Below are 25,776 nucleotides of genomic sequence, written 5' to 3' on the forward strand. Positions count from 1 at the left end.
CGCGACTTGGTCCAATTTGTCAATTTACCAATCTCATGTAAGGAGTCAAAAAATCCGTGCCTTAAGGATCTCTGGATCTCCTGCAAAAGAGGGTATCAGTGGAATCATGCCCCAAGTCTGCCTACCGCAACACTTCCTGCTGTCTCTCCACATGGCGCATGACCTTCTTTCCCTTCCATTATCCTAGATATTATCAGTTACTACAGTCTTGCCTTAATATCTTGCACTCTGACAACAGTGTGACCTTTTGGGTCGACACCTCCTTAGTGCCCTGTCAGGATTGACATCATCGTGTTTTGCGGAACATGGAAACCAAGACAGCAATTACTACGTCACTCTGTCGCGCGAGCGGTCCCCTAAGTGGACAGATGGATTCGTAATGTCAGCCGATTGAGATACAGCATACGGAAGTGATCGGACTACAATTAATAGTTCACGAAAAAGCGTTATGTTGATATGAAGAACCGGTAACAGGATATTTTTTCAGGTAGCTACAAGCAACAATTGTTACGTAACTCGAACAATATTAATATTGAGAGCTAATTTTAATATAGGAACTTCTGTTACCTCACAATACAAATTTGACAAATGAAAATTAAAGATTGATTGTCCAGTGTTTTAAATTCTACACATTTAGGTACTTTTATACTTAGATCTATTAATGGTATTTTGAGTTTATCTATAATTTCTTTTCGTAAATCTTCTTAAATTGCAAACGTCCATCAAATAACATAAATTTTGGATATAATTTGAAACTTAATTAATTCGTAGATACAGGTGTTTCTGAATTGTAAACTTTATAAATTTTAAATTACAAACTTTTTATTTATTATTATTAATTTTATAAACTGCACTGTGTTTTTATGATATAAACTATAATTCGGATCGAAAACACAAATTTACGACTTTTCTTTTCGAACAAAGTGGTCAAACTTCGTATCGTGATTACTCCGTTACTTTGTATAGCAGTTAGTTGTATTTAGTATCGTTTTCCTAAAAAATATATAGTTTGTTTAATTAATTTCATTATTTCACAGTGGTTTTATCATTTCCCAACGGGCTGTATTTCGTCAAAGTCAATGTAATAAAGAAACTGGAATGTTGAAATTATATCTATGAGCTGTTATATTCAAAGGTTAAAATTTGCCATGTAAATTCTATGATCCGTGTTCTGAGCGTATGGTGTTCGCACACAATTTGTCAATAAATTTTCCGTTTGCTGTCAATTCACATCGATCTCTATGACAAATTTTCATTAAATTTTACGAATTGACATTTAACATGTATGATGTCTTGACGAAATTAATTTTTGAAAACTCAATTATGGGTATCTTGCGGTAGTGTATATGCGTATTTTAATTGATTGCTGCAGTTGGTAGGCCGATAGTTGTATATGTAGTAATTTTCATGGTGTTTTCGTCCGTTATTGTGTTGGATATGCACATTTATTTTTTTATATATGCGGGTTTTAAACTCTTGTAGACAAAATGTTATAATTATTTCCTGAGATGCGTGTTTACTTGACAAGCCGAAACAGTAAAACCCACGCCGTGGAGCTAAAGTTTTTACAGCAAATACCCAGTAAGTTGTTTAGTCTTAAAATGTTGATTTTTTTTTATTCATCGTGTTTGATAAAGTGATATCAATATTTTTCAACATCTTTTGGTATTGTCATAAGCATATAACTTTTTATAACGGTAAATTTTGCTAATAAGTATAACGTTATGAGTATTCGTAAAATTATAAAAAAAGTTTTATAACGAAAAATACCAAAGCACAAACTTTCTGTTTTTTCCGAATGTGTTTTGGCAGATGTACTGAACAAAACACTTATGTTACAATCTCCAGTGTTCACCATCATCATCATCATCATTTATTTTAACGTATTAGGCATTCGCCTGTTACAGAGACGTGCTATTTAAACATAAATAATTATAACTTTACAATCTATAAATTCATTACATATAATTTTTTCCTTTGTATCTAACATATATTTTAGTTTAGGTTCTTAATTAACCGTTTATTGTTTGAAAAATTTCCTTATATAATTATAAAGAATAAAGATAGTATCAACATTTGCTTTGTCCAATATTTTATACAAATCTATCTCGTTAGTACAGTAACTATTGGCTTAATTTCAGAATTTTGAGCATTGTCGTTTTCATCATTGCATTTACTAAAAATGCGTATTTTTGATAATGGTTTATCACAATTTGGGCATTTGGATTGCGCATATTCTATGTATTTATTTCCCAACATTATACCGTTTTGATTTAATCTTAGTAGCATAAAGAATTTTTTAACATTAAATGCAAGATTTGTTAGCATATAATCATTGATTAATGGATAGTTTAAAATTATTTTGTACCAATTTCTATTTGTTCTTTTTTGAATGTCTTTGATATCTTGTACGATGGAATATTCCATTACTTTATATATTAATAATTTACTTGTCGTTCAAAACTGTTTGTCTGATCCAAAAATAATTCTATAGAAAAACCATATGTATTTAAAATCTTCGATAGTTATTCAGTTACGGTAGTATCCAGTTACGTTTAAAGTCAGTACCTCTTGATTTTTCACATAGTAAATACAGTGTTTTTGTTGTTAAGTGTTTGGAAGTAATTATTTTTTAAAGCCATTTAATATGTTTTTATCAATATTGTATTTAGTTTTATCTATTAATTTCTAGTTGTAGCGCACTGCCTGGGATATTGTATTTCAATTAGAATATTCTACGAATAAATATATTTTGTATTTTTTATAATGCATCAAATTTACCTATGCTCCAAATCGGGGAAGCATAACCCATTGAATTTAGTACAACTGAATTGAACAGCTGAAATTGAGTGTGCACGTTCTTCATTTTGATTTTACAAAATAATACTATTAAATTATTAATTAAGTTTTTGCCTTGTTTATTGTACTCTTATAATGTTTCTCAAATGATAAATTAGGTATAAATATTATTCCTAAAAATTTAACTACGTTTACTATTTTCACTTCTTCTTTCTTAATGTAGAACGACATGTGCTTTTTAGGTAGATTACTGCCGTTTCTAAAAATCATTATTATTGACTTTTTCGGATTTATTTTTGCTCTTAGTTTTTCCAGGTATTCAGATATTTGTTGAATTTTTCTACGTAGTGCCACAGCTGTCCGTGCTAATAGAACAATATCATCCGCGTATGTTATTGAATGTATGCTTAGATTATCAATGTAGATTCCATCTTCTTCTCTTTCAAAACAATTATTCAGATCGAAAAGATAAAAATTTAAAAGATATGGTGAAAACGGATCACCCTGTAAAAATCCTCCATTCGTTGTAAACCGCGGCTAGACATATGATTTTGATAATCGTCTCGTGTCTCCTGAATAATTTTCCTATTATTTTATTAGACGGTTACTTCCGTTATATTTCTCCAATTTGTTCTGTAAATCTCCTATACTAATCGAGTCGTATGCTTTTTCCAAGTCTAAAAAGATCGCAAAGACCTTGTTCCTTTTTTTTAAGCAATTGTAGTTGGATTGTTGTCAATAAGACGAAAAGAGCTGTTTGCGTACTTCCTTTATCTACGAATGCATATTGTGATGGATTTTTATAGTTATTTCTTTCAATCCAGCTCTTGAATTTATCGGCTGGAATTGCGGTAAATATTGTCCGGAAGCCCGACAGTAATGCGATTGGTCTATAATTCGATGGTTCAACTCTATTGCCTTGTTTAAATATCATTGTAACTATGATTACATTCCATTTATTCGGTATTAAACTATACGTATATAATTTGTTGAATAATCTGGTTAAATAATGAATTAGTTCTGTTGGAAATAGTTTAATAAGTGAATTGGGGATTATATCTGATCCAGGTGTAGATTTGTCTTTCAATCTATGTATACATTTCTGAACTTCTTCTACCTTAATTATCTCGTCTTGGTTTATCTGATGAATTGTCCCAACTTCCGTATATGTTTATCTCCGATTACACAAATAGTTTTCTGTGAACTTTTTAAACTATATGATTCATTTATCGTAGTCCACTCTACTTTGTATATTATATTCCAACTTCTTTTTTCTAAAATTATTGATTGTCATCCAAAATATTCTTGAATCTTTCGCTTCTATTAATTTCTTACTAATATTTGTAAAGTTTAATTTCTTTTTTTGCTTTGATTAAGTTATTATAAGTTCTCTTATTTTGTACATATTTTATAAGTGATTCTTTTGTATTGGTTTTTCTAAAGGCTTGCAAACTCTTTTGTTTTTTCATTTTATGGGTATAACAAGTGTTATCGAACCATTCGTTCTTATATCTTTGCTTATAAATTCGTCTACATTTCTTAAATCTGAATTCTCCTAACTTGGTTAAAAGCCTCTAATAGTCAGTTATAGGATCGTTCTCTTCTAAATTTATTAGATCAACGATTACAGACTCAACCTCCTCCAACCATTTTCGTTTATTATATGTTGGACGATATTCTATATTAAAATCTTGACTATGTATATAGCTTATTTTATTACTTCTTATCTTCAGTTGTATAGGAAAGTGGTCGGAAGTATTGTCTTCCAGAACTGTAAGGGTCATACAGTAATCTATCATAGCTTCTGAACATATAATGTAATCTATAATTGACTTTCCATTTCGAGATATAAACGTAAATTCTGCGGGAACATCGCCTTTCATTCTACCATTTAAGATAATAAACTGATTATCTTTTACAAAGTCCAACAGTATTTTACCGTCTGTATTAAGTAATTTATCTTTCGATAGTCTTCTGTTTTTAATATTATCATAATTCTGAAAAACATTTCTATCAGAGTTTTCGCCAATACGTGCATTAAGATCTCCTCCAATCAGCCATAGTTGGACCAAAAAGGACCATCTATTTAAATAAAACTGTACTTCTTGTAATATGGATTTCTTATCAATTAATAGTGGGAGGTACACTACTACTAGACCCAAATATGGATAATCCCATATAGTTTTAATTTCATTATCAACTTTTATTATAACGACTATAAAGTATTCTAGAGTATACTGACAAAGAATGACTCCCAATTTCTTCTTAATTAGCAATAGGATACCACTTGATGGACGGCCAAATTTACTTTTACGAAGGGCCTTACTCATTATGATATTATTCTTTTGTTTTAAATAATTTTTTTCGGTCGTACTCAAGTTGAGACTCCATGTTTCTGTGATTCCAACGATTTCGTTTGAATTTAGGAATTTAATTTTCTCACCGACGATTTATGTATTTTTTCTCTTAAACCTTGGATATTCCAAAAACTTATCTTCAACTTATTATTTTTTTAATTCGACCAATCTATATCTATCGCCTTAAAATTATTATTTATAATAGACGAATTCTCTTCATTCTTCTTATTAATATTATTATTTAACGTCAACTTTTTCCTTGCATAACTTTCATGTTTTATATTAGTATTTTCTATTAATTTAAGTTTGTTTTGTCGCTGATCCTAAAAAATGATTAATTAATATGACCTCTCTTGTATTCATATCGTATGTATACATTAAATTATCTTTAATATAGTAGTAGTCTATTACTCGATATCTATTTCCGTCTGAATTTTCTGACTTAATCTTTTGGAGTAACTGCTTTCTTCTAATTCTGAAGCGATAACATAAATCCGTTATTATTATTTTTTTGTTCTCGTCATCCATGTTCGGTCTCATTCTCCAGAATTTTTTAAGCATTATATTTCTGTCTTTGACCGTTTCCATTATAATTTTTCTATTTGATTATTTGTATTCTTTTTTAACTGAAGTAAACCCTCAATTTGAATATTATTTAAACCCAAATCTTCATTTATAAATTTTTTGAGTTTTTTTACACCCTCAGAGGTTTTAAAACGAAAATTCATAATAACTAGATTTTTCCGGTATTTCCAGAAAAAATCTAGTTATTAAGTTTAGTTATTAGGATTCTAGTTATTAGCATTATCAAGTTCAAATTCGAACATACCTTTTAAATTGGCATAGGAATTAGTCCTTTCTTGTAATGTGTAAATTTTATGAATAATGTTCTTCATTTCATCTTTAATCTTGGCATTGTCTTCCTTCATACAACTAATTTCAGATTTAATTGTTTGAATCTCCTGGGTCAGAAGGTCAAACTTCTCCCGAATCAATTCGTAAATCGATTTTAATGAGTATCTGGGTTTATTCTCACTTAGATATCCTAAGTTTTCTGTTGGTTCAAAAAAGTCCTTAATGGTAGTGTTTTTTGTAGCACCCGTAGTTTCTCTCATTTCTTCTTTGGATAAATAATCTTCTCCTAACAATTCTACTAACTGATTATTTTCTTCCGTGACTTGTGAATAGTCCTTTCGAGGTCTACCCCGCCCCCTTCTTTGCATAGTTACTTGATTTGCCTGAGGGGGACGTTGAAGAGAACTGGGATTTTTTTCTATTCCAGCAATAACTACCAGAATTGTTATTAAATTCAAAGTTAGTGGACCCATTTGACTGCTTATAATATCTTGACAATTGACATTATTTCTTAAAACTTCCATACTAACTTTCTTCAGAACAGCTCTATTAAAAAGTCACCAACACCTTCGCTGTCAGAACACGCCCCCATCACCAGTGTTTACCAATATTGATGTAAACTTGTGCGGCATCTTCTTCCTTAGGAGCAAAAGTAAAGCTTTAATTGCTTCCTTCGTGCCTTCAAGCTCACCACGTATGGAGTAGTCCATCTGATGTTGATTACAACTCTGAACGTTGAAGAGTTTTTCCAATCACTTCGCAAATTCATATCTAAAAGAAAATGACTTCAAAATTTGTGAACAGTTGCACGAATTTTGCAGGAGTTGATTATGCTCAGAAAAGTCTAAAGATCATAATAAACATCATTTAGAACATTGATTTCAGTTATGTTTTTCCAGTTAATTAATGTTTCAAACAATGTAACATTTAGAAAGAAAAAGTTTATTTAATTAAAGCAGGGTTGTTTAACTTTTTTGTTTCTCTGGCAACATTGGAAGATGTCATGGAGTTTCTGGCTAGAAGTATATTATATATACTTCTGGCCCAATCCTTAAATATACTTGTATATTTAAGAATTAACATATCTAGATAATAGTAATAAGTATTAAATCTTTATCACGAAAATATTAAAAAAAATTACTTATACAGATACTTTCAATTTTTACTTAGAAATAGATAAATTCATTTACTATAAAGGAGACAAACAAAAATTTATTTGAAAAACACAAATATTTATTTTATTTGGGAATTAATAAAAATTTACAAAACACCATTTTATAGACCTAAATTCGAGAAAAGGAGAGAAAGGCCAAAAGATAAAAAGTAGTGAAAAAGGTTAAATAGACTTTCTGTTATGTAAATATGGACCCTTAAATTTCCAACCTTCCTTACTTCTGTATCTTCTGTCCTTTCTTTCCTTTCCCTGCATTTGGGTCTATAATTCATTGAGTCCAAACTCCAGCTTTATTTATTATTCCTTCCAGCGATGCATGATTTGGCTACTTTGCGCCAAATTTGGCTACCCTTTTTTATTTTGGCGTAAAAAATATTATTTGGCGCATTGGCTACTTTTTGGGCTACATATTATTTATAAATATATTAGTCAAATAAAAATGCACTATAATTCTTTGAATCTCAACTTCAGCTTTATTTAGTATTTCTTCCTCATTCACACATTTCCAAGTATTTAAAATTGTGAGGGACGAACCAACCCTTAATAAAGTGTTAATTTAAATTTTAATTATTGGAACTTCAAGCGTTAGGCTAAAAGCCATAAAAATTTTTTTTCCACGGAGTTTGTTCCTTGTTGAGTCGGATCCAGTTAGTCAGGGATGTGTCACCAGGAACTTTTGATGGATAATCCATATTGGACGCGAGATTCTTAACGGCAACCACCTGACTTCATGGAAAAAACCCAAGAGGAATAACGAGAGAAAAGAAAAAAGACCCCGAGGTCAGTCGTCATCGGAAGTCTCTCTACAAAAGTCGTCTTCACAAAGTCCGCTGAACAAAAGTCGTCCTTTCAAATAAAAATTGTGATCCGAATTAAAACCGTGACCCTGGATTAACACCGAGAGAAAAAGATCGTGCCTGTTTAAGGATAACACCTCCACACCTCCGTGCCTCCACCCCAGTGAACGGACAAGATCCAGAACCAGTAGAATGAACTTTCCATCGGCGTATCATCATCGGCGTGACCACAGATCCTTCGACCCAGAAGCAACGTATTTATCAACCCGCGATTCGTGTGTAAACTCTCTCTCTCGAACGGAATAGTATAATTAAGTCCGATAATATGCCCGATATCTCTGTATTTTCTTTGTTTATTATTAAAATTGTTGATTGTTAGAAAATATGGAGTCCGAGTGAGTCACTTCCTCGTCTCTCTCCTCACCTCTACTCCGAATCCAAGCGCTCACACGCTACCGCTCGCGTGACGTAACGTCGCGATTTCCGAGTCCCCCAGAGACTCGGTGGTGTCAGATTTAGGTCTCCTGACGTGGTGTCAAAGNTCAGATTCAGGTCTTTTGACGTGGTGTCAAAGAGACACCGACCCTACGGTCACAAAATATTTCCTTTCCACTCAAAAACAAAATATGTATAAAGGTTTACGGCTTTGTGAAACTTCTTTTTTAAGTTTATGCCGTTGAAATAAAAAAAATAAAATAAATAAATTGGTCGGTTTTCTTTACAAATTTATTGGGCCGCATTGGAACTTTCCTTAAGTTGCATGTGGCCCGCGGGCCGCGGGTTGGACACCCCTGATTTAAAGTTTCTCAATGAAATGAATACTATTTAGACTGATTTATTTAATTATCTAATTAAAGTTATATTACAATTGTGTTATCTTTAATTTCATATTAATATGAATGATTTCAATGTTTTTCAGGCACAATTTTAGGAATAAAAGTTAATGTTATCGCAGAAAAACTGATAGAAAACATTAAACTATTGGAGGAAATTCTTGAAATGTAAGTTTATAAATTATGTAAATATAATTTATATACTCAGAATAATGCAGCAAATTTCGAGATTAACTTGTCTTTGAAAATAATAATTTATTGAAGAAATCCGTGTACAGTATACGTAAACATTTTGTTTCAAATCCTACATATATAGAAACTGAACAGCGAAAAATCGAATTCTTATTTATCGCGCCCTATTTGTCCAGTTTCCCTTTTAGTTTTGTATTATGCATTGAGTATTTTTTAACAATTAAGAACAGTTTAATAATCGAAAATCTGTTTTTTCCTATAAAATAGTTATTGAGAGAAGCGTAAGCAGTCAGAAGCAGCAGTCATTAGTCAGAAAGTGTTATGTCTGTGTTATGTCTGTTAGCAAAGTTCAAAGCAACTGCAAGAGCATTATAAATGATTTTTTGAAAATAGGTACAACTCATCGAAGCCAATGTCATGACAAAGCTGTAATTTTGAAATTTCATCTATGTATGACGTGATTTTCGACGTCAAAGTTTGCAATATAAACTCTATGGGCCGATTGTCTGTTGAGAGGAACTACATGATAACTAAACACGACTATTTACAAATACAGTCTATTCCCGAAATAACAGAGCCATTGTAAAATAATGCCATTAATAAACGATAAGGATCGCGTTGTGGAATGAATTTTCATTAAAACACAAATCATTTTATTGTCACAACTGGAGAAACGTAGAGCTTCATAATTAATATGTAATAATCTAATTCGTCAAAATTTGGATATATTCATCTAACTGGCTTTTACGGACATCTTCTACCTTAATTATCCTAGTGACAATGATAATATGAAAGAACCTTTACTTCCAGTAGTATAAACGTTTAATATATCTTGTAACAAACGCTTTCAACGTTCTCCAAGGTCTGCTTCAAGATATATAGGAATAGTCTATGGATAGCGAGAAATGAACAGAGTTCCTGGAGGTCACAAGGCGACGTCAGATGCCATAAACTGAAATATATCTAAATATATAAAATTACTTGTCCTGTTTAACTGACTGGGTGACTGATTGATTCGTCATCACCCTAAGCAAACCGCTGAACCTAAAGAGATGAAATTTGGTACACAGTTAGGGTACGTCATGGGAACGCACATTAAGAAAGGATTTTTCGAAATTCCCCCGCGAGGGGGTAGACGGAGAGCATTAAGTCATAACTGGAAGAACGGCTTTTACTGTACTATTTTAAATGCGATTTTTTGTTTATAACTGCGCTTTAGTAAAATACGCCATGGGAATGCACACTAAAAAGGGATTTTCCGAAATTTCCCCCGCGGGGGAAAGGAAGAGGATTAACCTGAGTACAGCTTTTGCTTTTCTGTTTAAGATGCGATTTATTGTTTTTAACTACGTTTAGTCTTCATTGAATACTTAGGTGTATTAAATTGATAAAATTTCAGATATTGTTATAGATATTTTTATATTTTTCGAATTTTTAACCGAATGTTCAAACAGTTTTAAATTTGAATTTGTTATTGCATATTGGTTCGATTATAATCGAACCAATATGCAATAACAAATGCAGATTTTCTGGAACGTTTTCAATCGTTCTATAATTATAGAACTATTGTAAACGTTCCAGAAAATTAATCAAATTGAGAATAGTTCGTTTGATTCTTAGCAATTGTCATCATTCTTGGCGGTAGGTGTTATATAACAATTACTATAATTGTTGAAATACTGTATATAAAAAGGGTTTGCTTGCAGAACCCCGACAGGCGAAGTTGCAGGTAATATATTATTCATGTTTATAAGTAAATATAACTATTTACCTTATTGTAATAAGAATTATATACCTATATAAATGTGAAAATATAATCATATTTACTACTTTTTATATGATAACTAGCTGCAAGGACCCGCTTCGCTGGGCTTTTATTTGTATGTAATATAGTATTTTTTATATATAAAAGACTGTTTTTTTAAGTAATCTAGAATCTAGCTGCAAGGAATCTTTTTGCTGGGCAAAAAGTAACGATAGTGAAGATTAAGATAATTACATTATAGCTAATCTTACCCGTTTTCACAGAATGCAAGAATTAGGTCCCCCGTTTCCAGACTAATTAGAGAATTTTTACGTTTAGTCAAACGAACTATTTTCAACGTTTCTGGAACGTTTACAATCGTTCTATAATCGAACCAATATTCGAATTTTATGTTCGAATTTAATTCGAACAAATTCGAACAAAACATTCGAAATAGAAAGCCACTTTCAACCACTTTCAGCCTCATATCTCCCGCACCCTTATAGCTATCGAGACGCAACCACCCCTATGCACGAATGGAGACTTGGGGCTACCACCACATACAAACACCATTCACGTGCGATGTGTAGTTTTGGCGAAAAAGTGAAATATAGGGACATACATGTCCATTTATATATATATATATATATTTATATATAGATAATAATAATCAGAAAATACATTTACTCTGATTGTCCATATAACATTTATATCAAAACACATTGTATAAGCTGCAATGAGCATAAAATTTGTTTTTAATTTTTTATTGCATACCTATATATGAAGGATTGGGTGGAGAGCATTCATGGAGATATTTTTTCGTGAATAGCACATGGTATATACATATCTAAATTTTTAGAAATGATGACACCAATGAATGTATATTTTTCTTTGATATGAGAGAGACATTGTTATTTTTAAAAACTTTAGTACTCCTCATTATTTTACATCAAAAAATTATATTTTGATGTTATATGTAAAGGCCAAGATTTAATTAAAAATGCTGCGATTCGAATATTTTTATTCATTTTCATCTACCGTTTTTGTTTCAAAATCAAAACGATTTTATAAAAGTTAGGGTTAAATCATGAACGAGATCGCTCCTGTTAAATCGATCTCACTTAAAAGCGTATCTATCCGCCGATAAATTAATAGATTGGTGTCAGATCCTGACGTGAAATAAGATCTGACGATCCTTAACTCTATAACTCTTCCGCTCAACAGAACCCATCTTTTGAACAAGCAAGACCGGACCTCAAAGTCTTGAGTCGATTAAGAGGTAGGAGAGTCAAGAACTCGTAACATCCTACCCCCGATTAGTCTCACATTATATATTCCTGATGTTAGCTTTAAATAATTTTTTCAATTTGTCTTCCTTTACAGTAAATTATTCTGTATTCCAAAAATAAGTTTATAGTAACTTGTAAACTCGATCACTTTGCTCTCACATTCCAAAAGTTTTTTATGATATGATAGTTACGGTAAATATAAACCATGCAAATAATTTCCCAAATTTTATCGATTTTTTATGTCTAACTATTAAATTTTGGAAAATAATATAATCATTATAAAAATCAATTTTGCCGAACTTTTTAGAATGTTTTACACAAACTAAAGCTTCCTGCACGGTGTGTTAAATGGGAAATTTTCATTCTAAAGCGCAAATCTTCGAAATCAATAATCACTCCTGTATTAGAAACTATATTATTGTAGTTATAGTTTTCAATTGTTAGTATTTTAAACTTTTTATATCTTACTAACGTATGTATCACCTAATAAAATAACCCGAATGAATTTGAAATTCAGCGACTTAATTACATAAAAAGATACATTATTCGTATTAATAACATTCTATTAAATGGATATAATAATAAAATACAGTATTCAAAATTTATATGTATATAAACGAATAACCTTATTTAATTGAGAACATATATTCAATGGATATAAAATTATATTTATTCATGTACATGAATTTAAAAATTTTAAACAATTTATATATAACCCTGCATTGCTACTCAAAATAAATGTTACACGATTACTTCCAAAAAACAATGTTTATTTTGTTTACAAATAGCAATATGGAAATAAAACACACTATTTATGAAAAAAGATATATTTAGTAATGAAATGACACAATTGTTGTTATTTAAACAGTTCGGACATGCAATTATTGAGCAAGTGTTGCACATTGAAATTTTACAAGAGGAAAAAACACTCTTCGTTTTTTTATCTTTTTTATAGGGGCAAATGCTGCAATGCTTTCTTTCAGATGCAACATTAAAGACAGCTGGAACAGACCTTTTAGGCAGCAACAGTTTGAACACCTTTGATATCATCATATACAATCGCCGGGTATCTTTTTATTTTAAATTTGCTGTCAAACCTATGGTAGGCATAACTCTATGCCAAGCCCGCGAAGGTAATTAGCTCGATTAACTGACTTTCCAGTAACTGCATCATATATAATTTTACAATTACGCCTGTAATATTAATTATTTAATTTTATTTAATTATTAATTAAAATCCCTTAAGCCCTTAACCCGAGATATCTCGGGCTGTGCGTTCAACTGCGCAGAACTTATCCCGAGATAACTCGAAAATATGTTTTAAGGGGACTCAAAAAAACCTTGACTTTTCCAAAAATGTATGGATCGTCATATATACATTGTTATCAATTATCTCTGCGAATTTCATTAATTATTTTGGCCACGAAAATATTTTATGACGATTTTTTAATTAGATAATTAATTGCACTATTATTTTTTTGGGTTTTTTTTAATCAAATTAATTAAATCGTTCAAAACTTCTATTTGACGGATTTGACTTCTGTGAAACATTTTAAAAGCTATTGGATGTTTTTAATGACATCAGCAGGTTTTTTTGTTTTTTATTGTGTAAAATTTTTCCCATGCCTTTTTCCGGTCCCCTCGTAATTTAATAGCCTAAAAATCCAAAATATTGTGTTACATTTGAATAGATGTGGTGAGTTAGCTCCACTCCAGTTTTAAACCAATATGGGCCAAAGTTTCAAACGAGAAAAGGTGTATGTCAAACGTTCAGCGCCACTTTCTTGTAAGCCCAGAAGTTTGACAATGGTGTTTGGAATGTCCAGCAAACTGAGAAGTTGGCACACTTGGTCCAAGGCGTCAACCCTGACTTTTGTCTCATTGTAAAATGTGATCATCTCCGGTTTATTGTGTTGATCACGAACTATCTTGCTATCGTGATGCATTCAATGGACAAAAACCAATTGTCGCCAGTGATATTCCGATTCAAACCCAAATGAAAAAATGAAAAACAAGAAAAAAAAACAAACAAACATACTGAAAAAACCTATGCTATAATGGCGTATAAAAACCTCTTAAAATAATATATGTTTTACACTGGAAAAAAATGATTTTAAAAAAATAGTTTTCACTTACCGACATCATTACCTTTCAAGTGTCAACGTGACCCTGTCACTACTGTTATGGCGCGAAATAAGCACAGAGTGACTGAACACACCCACCATGGGCAAGTGCGAGCACAATATTGAAAATACATGGGCAGAGGATCAGGATTGTCTAAGAATTATTTTGAGAAAATTGAGTTTCCAAAGTTCACTGGGTTACGTAGACCCATGAATAGCAATGCAGGGTTAAATATATTAAGTACCTTCTGTTGAACAAAGGATCCGCGAACATAAGTGCGATATTGACACCAAAATGCACACCACTGCCCTATCTACATACGCCACAAACCCGGAAGTCCACGCCAACCATCATAGCATCAAGCTAATAAAACGGGCCTTTCATATCGATAACATTAGGGCTCTGGAAACCTTCAAAGTATACATGGCCGGCCTGATACGCAGGTGCATCAATTTTAAAGACAGTAACACATTATCATATTTTTGGCATTAGGTATGCGAGGAGCATGGAAACGATAACACATGTGAATATATATTATTTGCTGTCATGCTGGACCAGCAAATAATACGCTCACAGGAATTGCTTTTCTTGTATTTGTTGAATTCACGTCCTTGCAAACGTTTAATCTCTCTGTATACATTACAAGTATTTAAAATTTAAAATTTAAAATTTAAAATTGTTCTATTCAACGCATTCCAAATTAAAATTCCATGGTTCCATAATTACGTTTTTGCTACATGCTAACTTCACTCCATCGTACCAAGTTTGCCTGGGTCTTCTCTTCTTTTTTTCGTGAAATGTATTCCATTGACATTTTCAGGAGTCTCTCATAACTTATTTTTTTCACATGTTCAAACCAAATACTGTAAGTTGTTTCCTCTTTATTTTTTCCAAAACCGTCTCATTCAATTTCATTAGGTCTTTGATTCTCTCATTAGTTATTCTTTCACTCTCTGATATTCTGCACGATCTTCTCAATGCATCCATTTCAACCGTTGTTACTTTTCACTTTTCTTCCCCAGTCATTCTCCATGCCACCGCCACGTATAACAGAATGCTTTTAACAATTGCATTATATATACTTATTCTTGATCTAGTTATTTCTTTACTCCATAATATTTTATTTAATCTTTTTACTGCTCTCTTAACTTGTGCTAATCTTGTATGAATTTCTAATGTATCTCTTTCATCTTGATGAATCTGTACTTTAAGATAAATGTAATGCTCACATCCCTCAATCTTTTTTCATTTTTCCAGTTTCATGTCTATTTTAGCTTATCCTATACATAAATATTCTATTTTACTCATGTTTAACCCTTTTAATGTCTCCCAAGATTTTGATGTTGGGACATTATCGTATGCTTTCGTTAAGTCTGTAAATAACAAACGAGTTTCCAGTCCTGTTGCTAATATTTTTTCCATAATTTGTTTTATTCAAAAAATATTCTCTATACATGATCTTTCTGTTCTAAATCCACGCTGCTCTTTTTTATTGTTTGATATTCTACTTCGAAAAAATCTCTTATTATTCGTCCGCATAATCTACTATTGTCGCTGTTACTATAATACTTCGATAGTTCTCACATTTGTGTTTGTATCCTTTTTTATAGATAGATGTCGAAAAGCCAATTTTCTACTATTTTGTATAACTTCTCCATTAATTAACACACCTTTCGAATAATTACCTTGTAATTTTAAATAATTTTTCTGTTCTATTTTTTTATAGGTTTTGCCAGTATTCCTCCAGAACTTTATTATTTTTTAGACTTTTACATGTTTGTTTAATCTATTTTGTCTCTAAATGAATTGTTATATACCTTTCTATTATTGTACTTTCTATCATAATTTAATTCTATCTTCCGTTAATAAATTTTTATAATATTCTTTTCATCGTTTAAACTCGGACTTATTGTTAAAATGTAATATCTTTAATTGGTAAATTTAAAAAATAAAGTAATTTAGGAGCATTGTCTTTCATAATATACGACTCGAGTCACTCTTTCACATTTATTTTTACGTCTTTATAACCATTGTCTAAAACAATTCTACCAAGTTCGATCTTATTAACGAAACTATATTTTTGTTTATCCAATCGAACAGCATCTCTCCTTCAGTTTCATCAGCTGTGGCTAATGGAATCACATATGTTTTTTATTTTTTGTTTTTTCTCTTCTAATTTTATTTCTAGTAATAGTATAATCGTTCTTATGATTAGCAGGGCCGACCCATTCATATAAGTGAACTAAGCGATGGCCTAGGGCACTTGAATTTGGGGCGCAGCATGGCGAAAGTACATGCATAAATTACAATAAATAATGAAAAAGTAAATGTTTTTTTATCGCAATCCTTTCTCACGTGTTGACCCGCGAGTCGCCATTTTGAAAGTAGCGCCTTAGTCTCACGTTCGCAATATTGCGTGCTGCATTTTGAATAAAAATTATGTACTCTTTTTTACATTGGTGTTTTATATTGTTGCGAATTTTTTAAATAGGGCGACGTTAAAGTCATCTGCCTAGGGCACTGAGTTTGCTTGGGCCACAATTGATGATTAGGTATGTTAAATCAATTTCTAGGAATAATGACCTTGCTCAGACCAACAACCCTTTTTTCGCATTAATCAATAAATGAACTAATTTTCATAGTGAAATGAAACTGCTAATTTTCGGGAAATAAATCCATGCTGGTGTTGCTTATCAGAGTCACAAAAAGTCTAACTGCATCATTTTGTTACCTTTTCTAATTCTTCTGTATGAAATTTTCCTTACAAAATTTCATTATTTAAATCCTTCAATATATACATTGAAGGATGAGCTGAAAAACGATTGTGAATAATAAATATTTTTTTGTCCAACAGGGTAGATAGCCTCGACTAAATGTTTTACATATCTTCGAAATTCAAACCAGGTCGCCGATATTAAATTTAAATCTATTTCGTATTTTCATACCGTACAACTTTTCGAAAATAGCGCTGTGATATAGGGGAGTGATTTCCGATAGAGATATACCAATGCTCCTATAAAAACTATTATTATAGCCTTATACAATATCAGATAATTTATAGATATATTTATAAAAATTACGATAAGTAAAAAATCTATATATTTTATTCCACAAAGTTTTATTTAATCTTCTGATAACAGCGGATTTTGCATCGAAATTAGTCTAATAATGATTAATTTAAAATTTTTTTAAAAGCTATTTTACTAAACTATTATAAAATTTATTCTTTATCAGTTTTTAAATGTTTCAAAAGGTTTCTTTTTTTAAAGATGATATGAAGGGCTTTAAAAACCGACTGAATTTTTTAAAATCTTCTATAATAGTTTAATAATGTTCATTTCCCCCACAAAATTTAAATCCTATAAAATTCAGTGAATTTAATCAAAATCAAAAGTAAAATTCAGTAAATGTAAACAAAAATCAAAACCTGTAAAACGTCATTGATTCCTAGTGTCATTTATTTAAAGCCTATTTAATTCATTCAATTTAATCAAATTCAGTAAATTCCATGAAGTTATTTATTACAAAACAGTTAATATAGAAAAAGTCAAACAAACACAATAATATGTGCTTTATACATATTCCCACAATCTTTCATACCTCCGTATACAAATTTAAAATCACTCATATTGTCTAGATCCTTATCCGTTATTTTTTTATTAAATCGATCAGCTAGAAAAACTTGAAATTCATTCCATTTGGTGTCTCTAAGAACTACTAATTTTTTATCACCAAAGAGAGTGGATACTGTTTAAAATAATGAACTGGATATTCGTAATCAATTCGCAACTCGTTTAATTTCTTTGTTGGAGTATTTTAAAGTTTACCAATATTGTTTAGTTTTTTTAGTGTCTCTATTTATATAGGGAAAAATTTAATTCATATTGAAACACCAAAATGTGAATGACTCAAAATCAGTAAACTTAAAAAATCTAGCCTCATGCTGTATTATCTATCAATATGTAAAAATCTACCATGAGGTGTATCAACATAATCCGAGATATGTAAATGCCGGCTTCCATCCTTCCAAATATAATAATTCCTTACTTTCCCCCCATAGCAAATTAATACCGATGTAACATTACGAATATCAGTCTCCATTTATATAGGATTATTTATTACAAATTCTAGCTAACAATGAAACAACTATATTTTTATAATTATTTTCCATAAATTCGTTAGAAAACCTTTTCTTTAAAATAAGATCACACCAATCAATTTTATTTTTATATTTTATAATAAAATCTTCGGATAATTCTTGATATTTAACAACTATTTTCCAGTCTAATACATTTAATCGATTTAAGTCTTTGAGTAATTGTTCCGATATGGTTTGATATCTTAAAGGTAAATTTAAATTTAATTTTAAAGCATTTTTCTAATAAAGTCGTCATCTAAATTTTAAAATCAAGATATAGCATCCCAATCCACTTTATTTGCACATTCGAGAATAAAAATTCCGAAGATAATGTTTGATGTGTGAAGATGAGTTGCCAACTAACCTTATTTTCATGTTGTCTTATAAAATTTTCAAAGAGACTTTGGTTTTCTGATATTTTTTCCCAGTTAACTCTATCTTTAAATTCATTAATAAAANATAATGTTTGATGTGTAGAGATGAGTTGCCAATTAACCTTATCTTCATGTTGTCTTATAAAATTTTCAGAGAGACTTTGGTTTTCTGATATTTTTTCCCAGTTAACTCTATCTTTAAATTCATTAATAAAAAATTCAGACAATTTTTGATTATGAGATATTGAATCCCAATTAACTCTATCTTTAAATGCTCTTATAAAACGTTCTGATAACTTTTGAAATATTGAAATCAAATCATAGTTAACTTTGTCTTTCAATTTTCTTATTAGATCTTCTGTTAAATTCTCTCGCTTAGAAAAATTATCCTAATCAATAGCCCTCTTTATTCTAGAGTCCGTTTATATAGGAAAAAATGTATGACCAAATGCAATTGTATGAATACCATCTTCTTATATATGTCTCTTATCATTATGTGGTGATAATGTTAACTTGTTTACCTTTATATAATAAAATTCATGCTTTTTACTTCTAATTAAATTCATTATTCTATATTGCTCCGTTTTATTAAATAAACAGTCTTTATAAGTCTCAAATGACATTCTGTTCTTAAATTAACAACACATTTCTTAACACCTTTTGATTTCTTTGTAACGTTATCTTCCACTTTTAAGGCATACACTTTTGCTGTTAAACCGACAAACTCAGTCATTCTTTTTCCATTATTCTCATTTTTCATTTTTCCTAAAATTTTCTTGGTATGCCATATTGATTATTCTCAGGGATGTGTGAAAGTAATTTATCATTCCTTTCATATAATGATAGACATCATCTGTCTTTATATCATAAATGTAAAAATTGGTGTCTTGATATAACAGTTTTATTTTATCACCATATTTTGGTTTCATCACATTATAATGAAAATCATACATAAAATGTTTCGAAAGATCTAATATGCTCATACCCACATAGATGGGTTTATTAAAGCATATTTTTCTCTTATACATGTGAATAGCTGAAAGGGTTTCATTAAATATGGTTCGTTCTTTGAATTTCGGCTGAGCAATAGATTTTTGTACTTTTTTAGCATCACAACATAATTTTATATCAACACGTTTTCTTATATTTTTTATTATGTTTCCATGCAGAGAGTTGTCTATTAGTTTGAAAAAGTCCTTTTCGAAATCATTAGTTGCTTTGGTTCTCATTTCAGTATTCAGATCTATGTATTTCTTTAATCAACCAGATTGCTCGAATTCTAATACTTTATGTATCTTTTCGATTTTCATCCCCATTTTCAAATATTTTTTAAGATTTCTATAATGAACCACATACTTTTTTTTTAATCATACAACGTGGTTAATAATTTAAATTGTTTTCATCCATCTGGTATTCTGTTCTCTGGAGCTAACGGTAGATCTGAATGATTTTTATTAACTTTCTTAAGGTATTTCAGGTCAACTTCTAATATATATCCTTTTGCATTGTCATCAGGAATATTCATGAAGAAATCAATACTATTTTCTTCACACCATTTAAATTTTCCAAGACATAAATATTGACTCATTGCCCAACCATATAGATTATTTGCATTTAAATACATTAAATAATTTGATTCCTTGTTTTTATCATAATCTTTCATATACTTGTTATTTGCTTTTTCATATCTGTTACAGCATTGGGATATATTACCTTTTATTCTTATTTCTATCATCATAATCATATCATAATCAGTCAACAACTGTAATACTACACCAGTCATCTTCAACATTGCTTCCCAAGCGAACCTGGAGATGTAAAATACCAAGCAGGATCAAGTTTATAGGTTTTCATGCATATATCTCTAAAATTTTCAATGATGTCTGCTAGTATCATAACATCTGATTTTTCACATACAAATCATAATATTCTCCCATATTTCTAATCTTAAATGCTTACCATACGTTTTAAGCATGTTCATAATCTTTATCTGTTATATCACATTAATTTAATTTACTATAGAACTCTTGTTTTGAAGGAAGTTTATTCGTTTCACATTTCTTTTACAAATCCATATAGTCAATGAATATACACCTTTTCTTATAAACAAATCAAATAGGTGATTAGGAAAAAACTTAGCTGTTTCTCTGAACTGTTCTTTTTTCAAATTACAGGAGAGTTTATCTATACTACTTGGCATAAATCTAAAGGAATCTAAAATCCTGAGTTTCTTTTCCTTATTTTTTTTACTAAATGATATATATCTCTCCTCATTGTTTGTGTGAGAGTAGCCGGAGGTACAACTCCGTTTAGGATTGTTCGTACCACTTAATCGGCACAGATTATCTGAAATCTGTCTGCAAAGTTTCAGATCACTAGATCTGATCTTAGAACTTTCATAGGATGGCGGTAGGATTAAAGACTATGAAGTCTCTATCCCAATTGTCAGGTTCCCAACACCAGTTTGTCAATTTATAGATTAGCGGACAAACACGCGTGTGATTATTTTATAGATTTGATTCAGAGACTCTAGAGAAGACATTCTTTAACAAATAAACAAGAATAAATTTAATTAAACATAAACGAATGAAAGCAGTACAAATATATGATAGTGAGACAACTAATATAAATGACAATCTATATGTCGAGAGAGATATGGACTTATAATAACCGATACACGATCGAGAAAGAGAGCTTACAATATCGCTATTAAACATACAACCTGGTTTAGTTGTCTTCCGTCTTCTTCATTGGTTGGCAAAGGCACTTCGTTTATAAAGTTCTCAAACTTCATTTCATGGGAGATCGATATGTGCACAACATTAAAGTATATCTTCTAAGTGCTAACTCTGGAATTATTCTATGTGACTCGTCTAAGGGCGTTGGCCATCAGGAGAAATATGTGTGGAGTCCTGACTCTTCCAGATCTGTCGATGAACTCCCCGAATTCTGATAAATTTCCTCTATATGTGACGATCGGCGACCAATCATCATACAAAAATTCTTCCGTGGGAACGGACAGAAAGGGGAATATGTGAGGGGTAAACATTTCCCATCAAAGCGAAATTTTTCGCAGATAAGAGAAAAACAGAGGATGTTCTAACTTCCCTAGAAGGAAGTAGCATCTGTTATCTATTTTTCCCACTCTAAAACGTTATTTTTCTCACCCAAACGAAATAACATTTTATAACAAAATATTAACATTATTAATATAATTACTATTTTAGACCCGTGGCCTATTCGGATCTCACATTTGGTATTAAATCAATTTTTTCTTCATCATATCTAAGTTCCTTAACAAATAAATGGGCATCATATTCAGTTAGATTATGAATGAATACTAGTATAAAGTCAGGGTTTATAGAAATTAAATTACATCCTTGAAGTGCTGGTCCTCTATATTTCCCAGTCAAATGATCATGGTCTTTTACTTTTATATCATCATTTTTTATCTCCTCATCACACATATGACATATATTACTACTTTGAAAGTGTTCTTCATCTTCTGTAGTCATATTTACTGGTTTAATGTCTTTATATATCTTTTCGATTTCTTCAACTTCGTTTTTCAATATTTCCAAAAACTTTTTTACTGCATCGGGCTTTCTGTATACAACTGGATTTTTATAGTCACCATGTGCATACTTTATATAATAAGAAAAGCACATTGGTTCATGTTTCTGATATTTCATTGTATAAGACTTAGACGGATTTGCTGACATCACCCTATTTTTTTAGTTAGACATTCAAAATCTGCATATATCATAAATGGAATCCTTATCATACGTTCATAATTTATAAAGTAAATATTCTTGTTTTCTTCTGGCATTACAATCTTTACAGCTTTTTTTTTCTTTACAATCGATTTCATGATTCGTTAATTGTTTTGCTGAATTGTAGTATGTTAGGCATCTTTCACATAGATACAGTATATCTTTTCATGATGTTTCGGTAATTGTGAACTAATTAATCTAGATAGATTGTTAATCAAACAGTAATGTTATTTTTCTTCATTTTTAAATACAGTAGAGCGTTGTTTATCCGAATCAATTGGGGACTGGGGTTTTTCGAAAAACTTATTTTTCGGATAACCGATTATGTACGAAAAAATATATTATCTTATCCCGTGTTGAAATTTTTCTCCGTTGCGTGTCGCTTCGCGTTGAATTTTCATTGATGTTAAGCCTAATATGAATTTTTTAAAATAATAATCGTGGCTATTGTATAGTTAAAAGTTATTTCTTTATTTTTTACAAACAAAATAAATATGTTGAAAAATAAAAACAAAAAAATTTTACTTTAGAAATTAATCTAGTATTAAAAGCGTTCCATTCAGCTGGACACAGTCCTTGGAAAAACACCACAGATAAGTGTCAGTGCTGCCAGCTAAAACACAAAAAAAATATTGAAGTAGCTCAAGATATAGCCAGAGATTGCAGCGCCACAGCACTAGAAAAAATTTAAATTTGTCAACTGGAATTCTTTCAGATAACCGACTTTCGGATAAACGACGCTCTACTCCAGTGGTTCCCAACCGGTGTTCCACAAAACACTGGTGTTCCATAAGCATCTCCCAAGTGTTTCGCAGATTTAGTCGCAAATCGAAAAGTGTAATCACATTCGAGCTGCCGAATGTCAAAAAATTAAAATCATTAAATTTTCATAAACTTAAATACTGTATATATGTATGACTAGTACTTATGGAATGTACTGTCGTTTTGAATAAGATAAAGGCAATGATAAAAACTGAATAAAAGTTAATTATAACAATTACAACGATTGGGCCACCATCTTTTTTCCTCTTCTAAAAAAAAGCAACTAGTGCCCTTTCTTTTTTTTCTTTTTTGCCCCCTGGCGGATTTTCTCTTAAAAACTTTTTACAATATATTTTTTTATTTTTATTTTTAATTCTTTTTAATTAAAGCCTACTAAAAAGTTATGTAAAAAAGTTTTTCAAACAAAGAGGCCTTTTCTGCGCATTAACAAATAGAAACAAAACAACACATTACTTTCACACATTTATTGTAATATTTAGTTACTTCCTGTCCCATATTATTCTCGATATATCTAAGGCAGCGGCATGCTGAACTTGACTGGTGGACTCACAATATCTCGTTTCAGAAACAGAACGTTTTTGAAACAAGAGGTCGTCAGTTGTTATAATTTTCATATTAAAACTAACTTCTGGAATATATTACTTAAGTTTTCACATTTATTATTATATCTATTTTGTTCGTGCAAAATAAAAAAGTAATTTCGAACGATATAATAGCCATAGTTATTTTTTTTCAAAATCGTGAATATTTTTTAGGCTTAACATCCACAAAAATTTAACATGGTGCGATCCGCGATGAAGAAAAATTTCAATATAGAATAGGTTAATTCGTAGTACAAGATTAAAATTCGGTTGCGCATATTAATAAACAATCGTAAGTAAATTAATATAAATATATTTAACATTACTTGATTATAGTTTAATAATAAACTTTGTAACCCTAGAAATGATGGACAGATTTATCACATGAAAACATAATCACGATACTTGTTCAAGCGATAGCAATGAAATTGAAAAGGCTGCTATTTTAAAAGGAAAGCCTAGCTGTTCAAACAAACGTAAAATTAATCGTCAATACATAAAAGAATATATGAATTACGGTTTTACATAGACAGGCGATAAAAATTGTCCAACACCATTGTGTTGTGTATGTGGATTTAAAATTGCTAATAGTGCAATGGTTCCTGCAAAGGTGAAACGACATTTTACAACTAAGCATGAAAATCTTACTTCAAAAGATAGAAATTATTTTGATAGACTTTTAATTACGAAAAACAAACAAGCAACTATTTTAATAAAATTGTGAAATTATCAGATAAATCTCAAATAGCCTCCTACAAAATAGCAGAATTAGTAGCTATGAAACAAAAACCACATACCATAGCCGAGTCACTCATTTTACCAGCATGTTGCGAAATCGTCAGTATTATGTTTGGGGAAGATGCGAAAAAAAAGTACTGAAAATACCAGTCTCAAATAATACGATTCACAGAAGAATAATTGATATGGCATGTGACATTGAAAGCAGACTTGCAAGTAAACTTCACAATACGTCTTTCGCTCTTCAAATTGACGAATCAACAGATATTAGAGGAAAAGCCATTTTCCTTGGATACATTCGATTTGTTAAAGAAAATAGAATAGTCAATAAATTTTTGTGTTGCAGGAAGTTACTAGAAAGAACGACTGGAGAAGCCATTTATAATGCTATCAATTCTTACTTTAAACGTTTGAGTTTGAACTGGGAACAATACGTGGAAATCTGCACTGATGGAGCTTCATCAATGACAGGCTCAGTCAAGGGATTTGTGACATTTGCAAATCAACGAAACAGTGAGATTTATATAAATTACTACTTCTTACATAGAGAAGTGCTTATTGCCAAGACATTACCTGTAGAACTAAAAGATGTTTTTACTAGCGTTGTTGATATGGTAAATTACATAAAGGCGAGACCATTGAAATTTCGAATTTTTAAACAACTGTGTGCAATGATAGAAGGTTAATTTTTCATACAAAAATCAGATAGCTTTCTCTAGGAAAGGTGCTTTTTCGTGTAATGGAACTGAAAAAAGAATTGATAGTTTTCTTCGAACAAGAAAATATGTGCTTTGCAGAAAAACTAAAAAATGATATGTAGTGTGCCAAGCTTGGATATTTAACGGACATATTTAATTATTTGAACACTGTGAATACTACCATGCAAGGTGTACATGAAAACATCTTAACTAGGGTTTCTCATTTCCCAGTATTTTGCTTGTCCCGGGATCCCGGGATAAAAGTGAACTGTTTCCCGGGATCCCGGGAAATCCCGGGATAGAATTAATTATTTTTAAGGTATACAAAATATCTTGAAATCAAATGATATAATTATTTTCCATTTTTTAAAGTAATTTTAAAGTTCTGTAACCTCCAAAATCATATTAATAATGCTGTGTAAGGTCTATAGGCCTATAATAAAAATTACCTTTAAATAACGTAGAAATTTTCACAAATAGAAAAAAATTAATTAAAGTTTGCTGGAAACTGCATACAACAACAACAA

General features: G+C 30.7%; 2 pseudogenes; one reads left to right on the top strand and one right to left on the bottom strand.

Moving 5' to 3' along the window:
- Positions 1-19,425: 19,425 nt before the first annotated feature.
- Positions 19,426-20,876, bottom strand: LOC111614652 (annotated as a pseudogene).
- Positions 20,877-24,637: 3,761 nt separating this feature from the next.
- The window catches only part of LOC111614653, a 2,761-nt pseudogene continuing 1,622 nt past the window's right edge, over positions 24,638-25,776 (top strand).

Source organism: Centruroides sculpturatus, unplaced genomic scaffold, assembly GCF_000671375.1.
Source record: "Centruroides sculpturatus isolate CEXI.00-Female unplaced genomic scaffold, Cexi_2.0 scaffold2198, whole genome shotgun sequence".
Classification (NCBI taxonomy): domain Eukaryota; kingdom Metazoa; phylum Arthropoda; class Arachnida; order Scorpiones; family Buthidae; genus Centruroides; species Centruroides sculpturatus.